Source organism: Trachypithecus francoisi, unplaced genomic scaffold (assembly GCF_009764315.1).
Source record: "Trachypithecus francoisi isolate TF-2019V2 unplaced genomic scaffold, Tfra_2.0 Lachesis_group7, whole genome shotgun sequence".
Taxonomy (NCBI): Eukaryota; Metazoa; Chordata; class Mammalia; order Primates; family Cercopithecidae; genus Trachypithecus; species Trachypithecus francoisi.
In genome coordinates, this window is record NW_022681472.1 from 1566581 (window position 1) to 1575875 (window position 9295).

General features: G+C 38.5%; 1 pseudogene; it reads left to right on the forward strand.

Moving 5' to 3' along the window:
• Nucleotides 1–784: 784 nt before the first annotated feature.
• Nucleotides 785–2118, forward strand: LOC117079591 (annotated as a pseudogene).
• The last annotated feature ends 7177 nt before the right edge of the window (nucleotides 2119–9295 follow it).

Sequence of the window (9295 nt, forward strand, 5' to 3'; positions counted from 1 at the left end):
GGTTGAAATTTGTATAATATAAAGCCATATGTCAAAATCCTTATTAAGTGGCTTTTGTCTGGGGAAATATGATACCAATTTTTTAGGCTAGAGATTCTCAGAGCCTTTCAAGCCTGTTCTATGGAAGTTTTATCTGGTCTTGTGTGTTTTTTAGTTAAAAAGAATTCCCCGTGTTTCTTCTTTTCCTTTTTTCCTCCTTTTTTTTTTTTTTGAGTTGGAGTTTCACTCTTGTTGCCCAGGCTGGAGTGCAATGACGTTATCTTGGATCACTGCAATCTCCAACTCCCAGATTCAAGCAATTCTCTGGCCTCAGCTTCCCAAGTAGCTGGGATTACAGGTGCCTGCCACCACGCCTGGCTAATTTTTGTATTTTGGGTAGAGATGGGGTTCCACCATGTTGACCTGGCTGATCTTGAACTTCTGACCTCAGGTGATCCGCCTATCTCAGCCTCCCAAAGTGTTGGGATTCCAGGCGTGAGCCACCACTCCCAGCCATTCCCCACGTTTCTTACCAAATCCTGTAGTCAGTTGCTATACCAATTGTCTGTCTATGATACTGAAGTGTTTCTTCTCTTGTAAGAGTCATTTACCTTTGGTCTCAGTTGTCCCAAACTGTCAAAGTATACCACCTTTCCTTTCAATACTGTCATGGAATATAGAAATTAGTCTTTGGTAAGGTCTCAAAAAGCCAGAAGCATGGACATAGGTGCCACTATTTTATTTATTTTTGGAAGGGGAAGACAGGAGTTAGGAGTCTATATTTAAAGTCATCATCAGATGAAGAATGGCTGTGGTGGGTAAATACAAAATACCCTTATTACACTTCTATGTGGTTCTCAGTATTTTGCTCACTTGGGGTGCTGCATATACTTAGCTGGTTCTTAGACTTCTCACAAAGGCATTTTGGTCAGTATATTTCTGTTAAGTTAATATGTTTATAAAGGAATTAGAGCCTGTGGTACTTTATTGTCACCTTGTGCGTGTGCTTTGTGTAATTATATGTTTGTAAAGTGTATTCACCTGAATCTAATAAGGAATAATTTTTTTTAAATTCACCTGAGTCTTTTCATTTTACCGCAGAGATATTGCTGGAGCACGACATAAAAGATTCATTTCAAAAAGTGATTCTGATAAAATACGGAAGCTGTGACCTTAATAGTGTATTTAAAGAAAGACTACCAACGTGTTGCTAATTGCAAGGGGCAGAAAGCAGTTATAATGGCCTTCATCAATGTTTGTCAACTACCCATGGCAAAATCTGTCAATATAATAAATGTGGCAAGGCTTTTGAGTTATGCTCAATCTTTACTGAACATAAGAAAATTTTTAGCAGAAAGAAATACTGCAAATGTAAAGAATGTGGCAAAGACTGTAAGTTGTTCTCAGATTTTACTGAGATTTTACAGAAGAGAATTCATACTGCAGAGAGATGCTACAGATGTGAAGAATGTGGCAAAGCCTTTAAAAAGTTCTCAAAAGTTACTGATCATAAACGAGTTCATAGTGGAGAGAAACCCTACAAATGTGAAGAATGTTTCAAAACCTTTACCTGCTCCTCAACCTTTATTCAACACAAGAGAAATCATACTGGAGACAGACTGAACAAATGGGAAGAATGTGGTAAAGCCTTTAAGTTTTTCTCAGACTTTACTAATCATAAGAGAATTCATACTGGAGAAAAACCCTACACATGTGAAGAATGTAACAAAGCCTATAGGTGGTCCTCAGACCTTACTAAACATAAGATAATTCATACTGGAAAGAAACCCTACAAATGTAATGAATGTGGAAAAGCTTTTATGTGGTTCTCGGCCCTTAGTAAACATAAGAGAATTCATACTGTAGAGAAACCCTACATCTGAGAAGAATATGGCAAAGCCTTTACCCACTCTTCAGCCCTTATTAACCAGAAGAGAATTCATGTGGAAGAGAGACCTTACAAATGTGAAGAATATGGCAAAACCTTTAGGTGCTTCTTGGACCTTACTAATCATAAGATAATTAACACTGGAGAGGAAACCCTACAAATGTGAAGAATGTGGCTAAGCATTGATCTCATTCTCACACCTCATTAGAGATAAGATAATTCATACTAGAGAGAAGCTCCACAAGTGTTAAAACTATGGAAAAGCCTTTAATAAGTCCTTGTATTGTGTTCAACATCAGAGACTTAATACTGAACAAATGCAGTATAAAGGTAATGACTGTTGAAGAACATTTAACTTAACATCTTGGAAGGTCTCTAAGAACTTGTTTTATAACCTGGGTGCTTTTGTGTTGGACATATGTAGCATTTTACTATTATATAATGCCCTTCTGTGTCTTTTTTAAATCTATATTGATTTAAAGTCTGTTTTGCCACAAACTAGGATTGCAACTCCTGCTTTTTTTTTCTGTTTTCTATTTGCTTGGTAGATTTTCCTTTTTCCCTTTACTTTGGGCTTATTTGAGATGGGTGTCTCAATTACAGCATACCATTAGATATTCATTCTTTATTTAGCTTGCCACTGTGTTTTGTAATTGGGGCACTTAGCCCATTTATATTTAAGATTAGTATTCATATATGTGGATTTGATTCTGTCACTATGATCTTAGCTGGCTATTTTGGACATTTGTTTATGTTGTTGCTTTACAGTGTCAGCAATTTATATACTTTAGTGTGTTTTTGTAGTGACTGGTAATAGTCTTTTTCGTATTTAGTGCTTTCTTCAGAAGCTCTTGTAAGGCAGGTCTTGTGGCAATAGATTTCCTCAGCATTTGCTGATCTGAATAGGATCATATTTATTTTTCATTTCTGAAGCTTACTTTGGTTGGATATGAAATTCCAGGTTAGAACTCTTCTTTTAAAAATGTTGAATATTGGCCCCTAATCTCTTTTGACTTGTAGGATTTCAGATGAAAGGTTTGTTGTTTGTCTGATAGGCTTTTCTTGGAGGTTACCTGTCCTTTCTCTCTAGCTGCCTTTAACAGATTTTTTCTTTCATTTTGACCTTGGAGAATCTCATGATTACGTGTCTTGGGGATGAACTTTTCATGAGGTATCATACTGGGGTTCTCCACATTTCCTGCATTTGAATATTGGCCTCTCTATCTGGGTTAGGGAAATTCTCATGGACGATATCCCAAAATATGTATTTCAAGTTGTTTTCATTCTCCTTATTGCTTTCAGGCACTCTCTTTAATTGTAGATTTGGTTTCTTACATAATCCCGTATTTCTTAGAGGTTTTGTTCATTCCTCTTTATTCTTTTTTCACTCTTGTTGTCAGTCTTAGCTCAGAAAACAAGTCTTGAAAGAGATTCTTTCCTCTGCTTGGCCTATTCTGCTGTTAATACTTGTGATTATATTACAAAGTTTTTGTATTGTGTTTTTCAGCTCTATCAGGTTGGCCACATTTTTCTCGATTGGCTGTTTTTTCTGTCAGTTCCTGAAATTTTTTCCCTTCCTTGCATTGGGTTGCAACTTACTTTTGTAGCTCAATGAAGTTTATTTCTATCCATATTCTGAATTCTACTTCTGTCATCTTAGGCCTTGCTGGAAACGTAATTTGGTAACTTGGATGAAATAAGCCACTCTGGCTTTTTGTGTTTTCAATATCTTTGCACTGACTTTGTCTCATCTTTGTGGGCATATCTTTGAGGTTGCTGACTTTGGAATGGGGTTTTCGTATTTTTTATCCTATTTGATGGTCTTGAATATTTGATTGTGGTATGTTTGCAGCCAACAGGCTTTGTTCCTGGGAGATTTTTTGGTGGTGGGAGGGGTGGGGCAATGCTCAGCTCAAATCTCAGAGGCTGCATGATCTCAGGGACTTGTATTGAACCCCAACTTTCTTCTCTGGCTCCATGATATTTGGAGTCCACCACTCTATGGGACTAAGGTCCCACAGCTGCAGCAGAGTGCTAGTGGATATGGAGTTTCTGCCTGTCTTTGGACATTCACCTCAGTGGCAGAAGCAAAGCAGCTTAGGAGTGGACTGGGGGGTACCTGCTGGAAACTGTATATGCTGTTGCACTAAAGATGGTGTTGGCTTGGAGCAGAATGCTGGCCAGCAAGGATTTTTATGCCTTCTTTGTGCACACCCCCCCCAACCCGCCCCGCATTAAGGAGTAATTGTGGAGAGTGTGGGAGGATACCCTGTTCTCTGCACAGTGTTAGCACAAAGGCAGGGGTGGGGTTTTCTGCCTCTGCCTACCAAAGCTTCTTTTACAATGCCAGTTGCTGGGGGTGGCTAGGGCATACTGCATTCCTATTTGCTGGTGGGGAAAGCAAAGCCAAACCTGCCTTTGCTGACATGAGCCAGCAAAGTAATATGGGGATTTGCCTTCATCTCAGGGGAAACTGCAATATGGGGAAGAAACATGTGGGCTGGTGCAGTCATAGGGCCTGCCTTGCTGGAGCTCCTCAGGTGTCAGGCATGGCCCATCAGGGCAGATGCTATGGTATGGGCTTCCAGGTACCTGTGACTGCCCTGTAAAAATCTATAGCCAGACTGTGTCCCCGGGGCAGGCCCGGGGGACACAGATTTATCAGTAGTCTTACAGTAGCAAGGACAGTTCTACTGCAGAGGCAGTGGCAGAAATATTTTCAGTTGCCCCTGGAGGCTCTGTCCAGGGAGCTACTAAGTTGCTACTGGCTCAATACCTCTGGCAATGATTGGCTAGTGGCCCAGGCCTGGAGACCTGCCCAGTGAGAATATATGAGAACAGGCACTCACGTAACAGTCTGGCCACTTTTCTGAGGGGCTGCTGCAGTATGCTGGTGTCCACTGCAGTCTCTAGTCACCTCAGATTTTCCAATACCTAAAGTGATCACCAGTGAAGGCTGCAAAACAGCAACAATGGCAGCATGCCCTTTTCTGTGGAAGCTCCATCCTACAGAAGTATAGACCTGTTTCCAGCCCAAAAGCCCCTGTAGGAGGTAGCCGCAAACCCTTGTTGAAAGGTCTTACCCAGTGAGGAGAACATAATTGGAGATGCACTTAAGAAAGCAGTCTAGCAATATTTTTGTAGGACAGCTCTGCTGTGCAGAGGTACTACTTCCACTGCCAGTTTTTTTGATTCTCCAAAGCCAGAAGCCTGAAACTGCTAAGTCATACAAACAGCAAAAATGTCAGCTCACTCTTTGCTCTAGGAACTATATCACAAGGAGGTTTCAAAATTCCATCAACCAAAGAGCACCAGTGGTGGTAGCTGGACACCCTAGTTGGATAGTACTTTCTAGTGAGAAAGAACAAATTTGGGGAAAGGCTTTAACAAGCAGTCTGGTCATGTCTTTTTAGAACATCTGTACTGTTCTAGGAGATCCTTTCTGCCCCAGTCAGCTTGAGCTCTTCAAAGCCTGAAGGCTGGAATGCCTAAGCTGCCCAAGCAGCAAAGATGGTGGGCCACTCCTCTTTCTGGTAGCTCCATCCCAGGGAGGTGCAGTGCTCCTACCAGTGGTTGGCTGGAATTCTAAGCCAGTAGGCCTTATCCTGTGAGGCACTGTGGAAGAGGGTCCTATAGACCATCACTATTCAGCCCCCTGGATTCCACCTCTTTCCTATGGGTATGTACAGGTGAGTAACCTCCTGCTTTGCTGGAGTTGCAGCTACTTTTTCTGGGAAGCCTGGAAAGCCAGAGTATCTACGGCTCTTGAATCTCTGCACAGGCCTGAGCGGCTGCTCTGCTGAGACTCCATGTAGCTCTATGTGTTCAACTGAAGGCCTTGGTGAAGTGGGTTCATGAGGGTATCTCCTCACCTTGGGGTTGCAAAGATCTGTGGGAGAATCGTGGGTCCGCATGCACTCACTGCTTTACTGGGTGCGGAGGTTCCCTTGGCTGCATGTTGTTCCCAGGTGGCCCATTGTCCTGCCTTGCTTTACTCCATTCTCCACAACTTAAGTTGTTTCTTTGATTAGTCCTAATGGAAGTACCTAGATGTTTCAGTTGAATGTGCTATATTTATGTCCACCTTGCATTCCTCTCTATGAGAGCTGCACAGTCTAGCTGCTTCTAGTCAGCAAACTTGATCACTTTTCTCTAAAAGGAATCTACGTTTTTATAGTAAAAGTATTTAATATATTTTCAAAAGCAATATTGATGTAATTTAACAGTTATATTTGATGTTATGTCTTATTTCTAGAATCTATGTGAAAGAACATGGTCAATGGTTACTGCACCGGATTTATGAGAGATTCTTCTATATTAGATGGACAGATTTATATACTTTCCCATAGAAGATAAGAAAACTGAAATCTAAGATACATGAAGACCTTCTAAGCGGAAAGGCCACTTAGTAGTTGGTCTACAACAGTATCATAAGTGACAGGATGATAGGAGAGTGGTAAGTGATTAGGATAATATTCTGCATAGTAAGAGAAATGATTTGAATTTTAGAAGGAAATTGCTTTACCATTTGTAAATTAAGGTAATTAAAATACAGTGAATTTCAAAATGCCTTTTTATTGACAATGTGTGAACTTAACTTGTTTTAATAAACCAAAATTGTTGTTATTGTGTTAAGGCTATTTTACTTTGAATGTGTACCTTGCCACTGATGTTAACTTATCCCAACTTATCCGAGGTTGTAGGTAACAGATGGTAACAACATACTATTGTCTGACAGTGGAATAACATCCCTAGATCCCTAGTGATTTCTTTTTCAGTGGTCTTTTTCTTAAAATAATTTGGAAAATATGGTTCCTACAACTTACATTTTTGTTTTTCTTATAACTCCAGGTTATTATGATGGGTTGTAACGAAGATTATATGAGTATAGTGAAGCTATTTGTTTCTGAATTCTGAACAACTATTTACAAAATATCCTACTTTTTTCTGTCAAACATATGACTTCTCTGGTCTGCTAAACACATACAGACCTTTAGTTTTGATTTACATGGATTTAAATACGCAGATATATCACTGTAAAATAAACTTTAGGTGTGTAACAGATTTATAGATAATAATTATATTTCTTTATGGTTGTGTACCTATTTTGAGAGAAAAATTAAAATGTTAGAATGAAACAGATAATTTTACAAGCATTGATAACTTGCCAGCAAACCAGAAAGTTCAAAGATTTTGAAAGCAAATCTATTTTCTCTGCTTTGTATTAAATTCATTTATCTAAAATGTTATTTTTCCTTGCTTAGAAACCTCTTGTGCAAATTCTCCTTTTTTGTTGTTGTTGTTTGTCTGTTTGCCTGTTTCTCACCATAAACATATAATCTTTATTGAAAATACAGAAATTAGCTGGGCATGGTGGCGGGTGTCTGTAATCCCAGTTACTCAGGAGGCTGAGGCAGGAGAATCATTTGAACCTGGGAGACAGAGGTTGCTGTGAGCCAGGACCACACCACTGCACTCCAGCCTGGGCAAAAAGAATAAAACTCTGTCTGAAACAAACAAACAAACAAAAAAGTCTTTGTATAATCCCCTCAGAGATTATGAAAGTGACTTTGATAAAATTTAGTGGTATGCACAAAATAAGTTTCACATACAAGTGATTTAACAGTGCGTGTATTGTATGTTGTTTATTTAGCACATTTTACATTTTGTTTCCATTAGAGAATGCTATTTAATCCAATTTTTGTTTAGCTATTGTTCATTTTATTTTATAAAATTGACATAATTAATTTATTAAATTTATTGGGCCAATTTATTCAAGTAAACAGTTCAACATTTAATAAGTCTTGAGGTATTTTTTGGCATAAACATGAAGTAAACAGAGATAATACTGGTTATGTAATAGAAGCTGCATAATTAGAAATAAATATCCTTTTTTAAATTAGCCTGTAGTGTCAGGTGAAAAATTGAAAATATCTATGGTAAAGAAATGCCATTAATTCTTCATATGAAGAGAATATAATTGTACCTATGCTGCACAATTGACTCTCATAACTGAAATAGGAAGAAGAGATGGACCTTTTACCAAAATGAAGTGAAAACCTTGTAAAAATTTTCAGATTATGTTTTTCTATTTAAACATCTACTGAGGTAGGTAGAAGGCAAGTCTATTCAGTCAAACCTGGAATTGCTGACACGTGTGAAGAGTATGCACCACAGGTGTCAAAACCTAAAATGCCCTGAACTATTTTCATTTAGATTAATGAAATATGGTTTTAGTCTTCCTCCTCTCTATTCTGGCTTAGACAAAATTATCAAGCCATTTCAAGTAGATTTGATTCTAGATCTTTTTTATTTTTATTTATTTATTTATTTATTTATTGAGATGGAGTCTCCCTCTGCTGCCCAGGCTGCAGTGCCGTGGTGCGATCTCGGCTCACTGCAACCTACTCCTCCTGGGTTCAAGCAATTCTCCTGCCTCATCCTCCCAAGTAGCTGGAACTACAGGGCCTGTCACCATGCCTAGCTAATTTTTTGTATTTTTAGTAGAGATGGGGTTTCACCATGTTAGCCAGGATGGTCTCGATCTCCTGACTCTGTGATCCTCCTACCTCAACCTCCCAAAGTGCTGGGATTAGTGGCTTGAGCCACCATGCCCAGCCTTGATTCTGGTTGTTGAAACAGCACATCCTCAAATTATTGTCTCTGAGGATAGAAAAGGTGTGTGATATGGAAGAACAAAACTGAACATTTGTTATACTTAAGTAAATTTTATTTCTGCCCTGCTGTCCTGGGTAGTTCTGGCAGTCTTTACTGGAAGGTAGAAGTGGGAAACAAGCCTAAATGAAAATTGTGTGTGTGTCTTCTTAGGAACTGGCAGGATCAGCCTTCAGTTCTGGGTGGATTTGGGGCAATTGGGTGATATATAAAGAGTGGTTATATTGCATCAGGTCCTAAGGCAACCTGGCTTCTTCCAGTAGTAAAACCCAGTAAGACTGGTATTTTTTTGGAGTGTGAATTGGGTGATTTTAAAAAATAATATACATGATAGATTTGTTCTGCATATTTTAATAATTATTTTACAAGAGCTGTTTGGCCTTATTTCTATACTGAAGCACATTCTGAACATTGTAAAGTCTCTGTTATCAGATACTGAAAGATAAAGAATGAGTAAATGCATCTGTTTCAGTTTTTGTGGGTAATTTAGCCAGTAAATTTAATCTCATTTCCGTAATCTTTAAGTTTTACTACTGAAGACCAGAATAGATTTTTTTCACCTAAATTTTTGCAACTATAAAAGCATGTTCATAATGTCACTTTCATAGATACTATGAATATCAATTGTCAAGTGTGTTGATTTCTAATCTAAAGTCTTTGAGTATTATGTCACCCAACATATCCAATAAAATGTTTTTAAGTTGCCTATTTTAAAAATCTGTCAATTTTGAATTACATACCTAGCTAAAATTT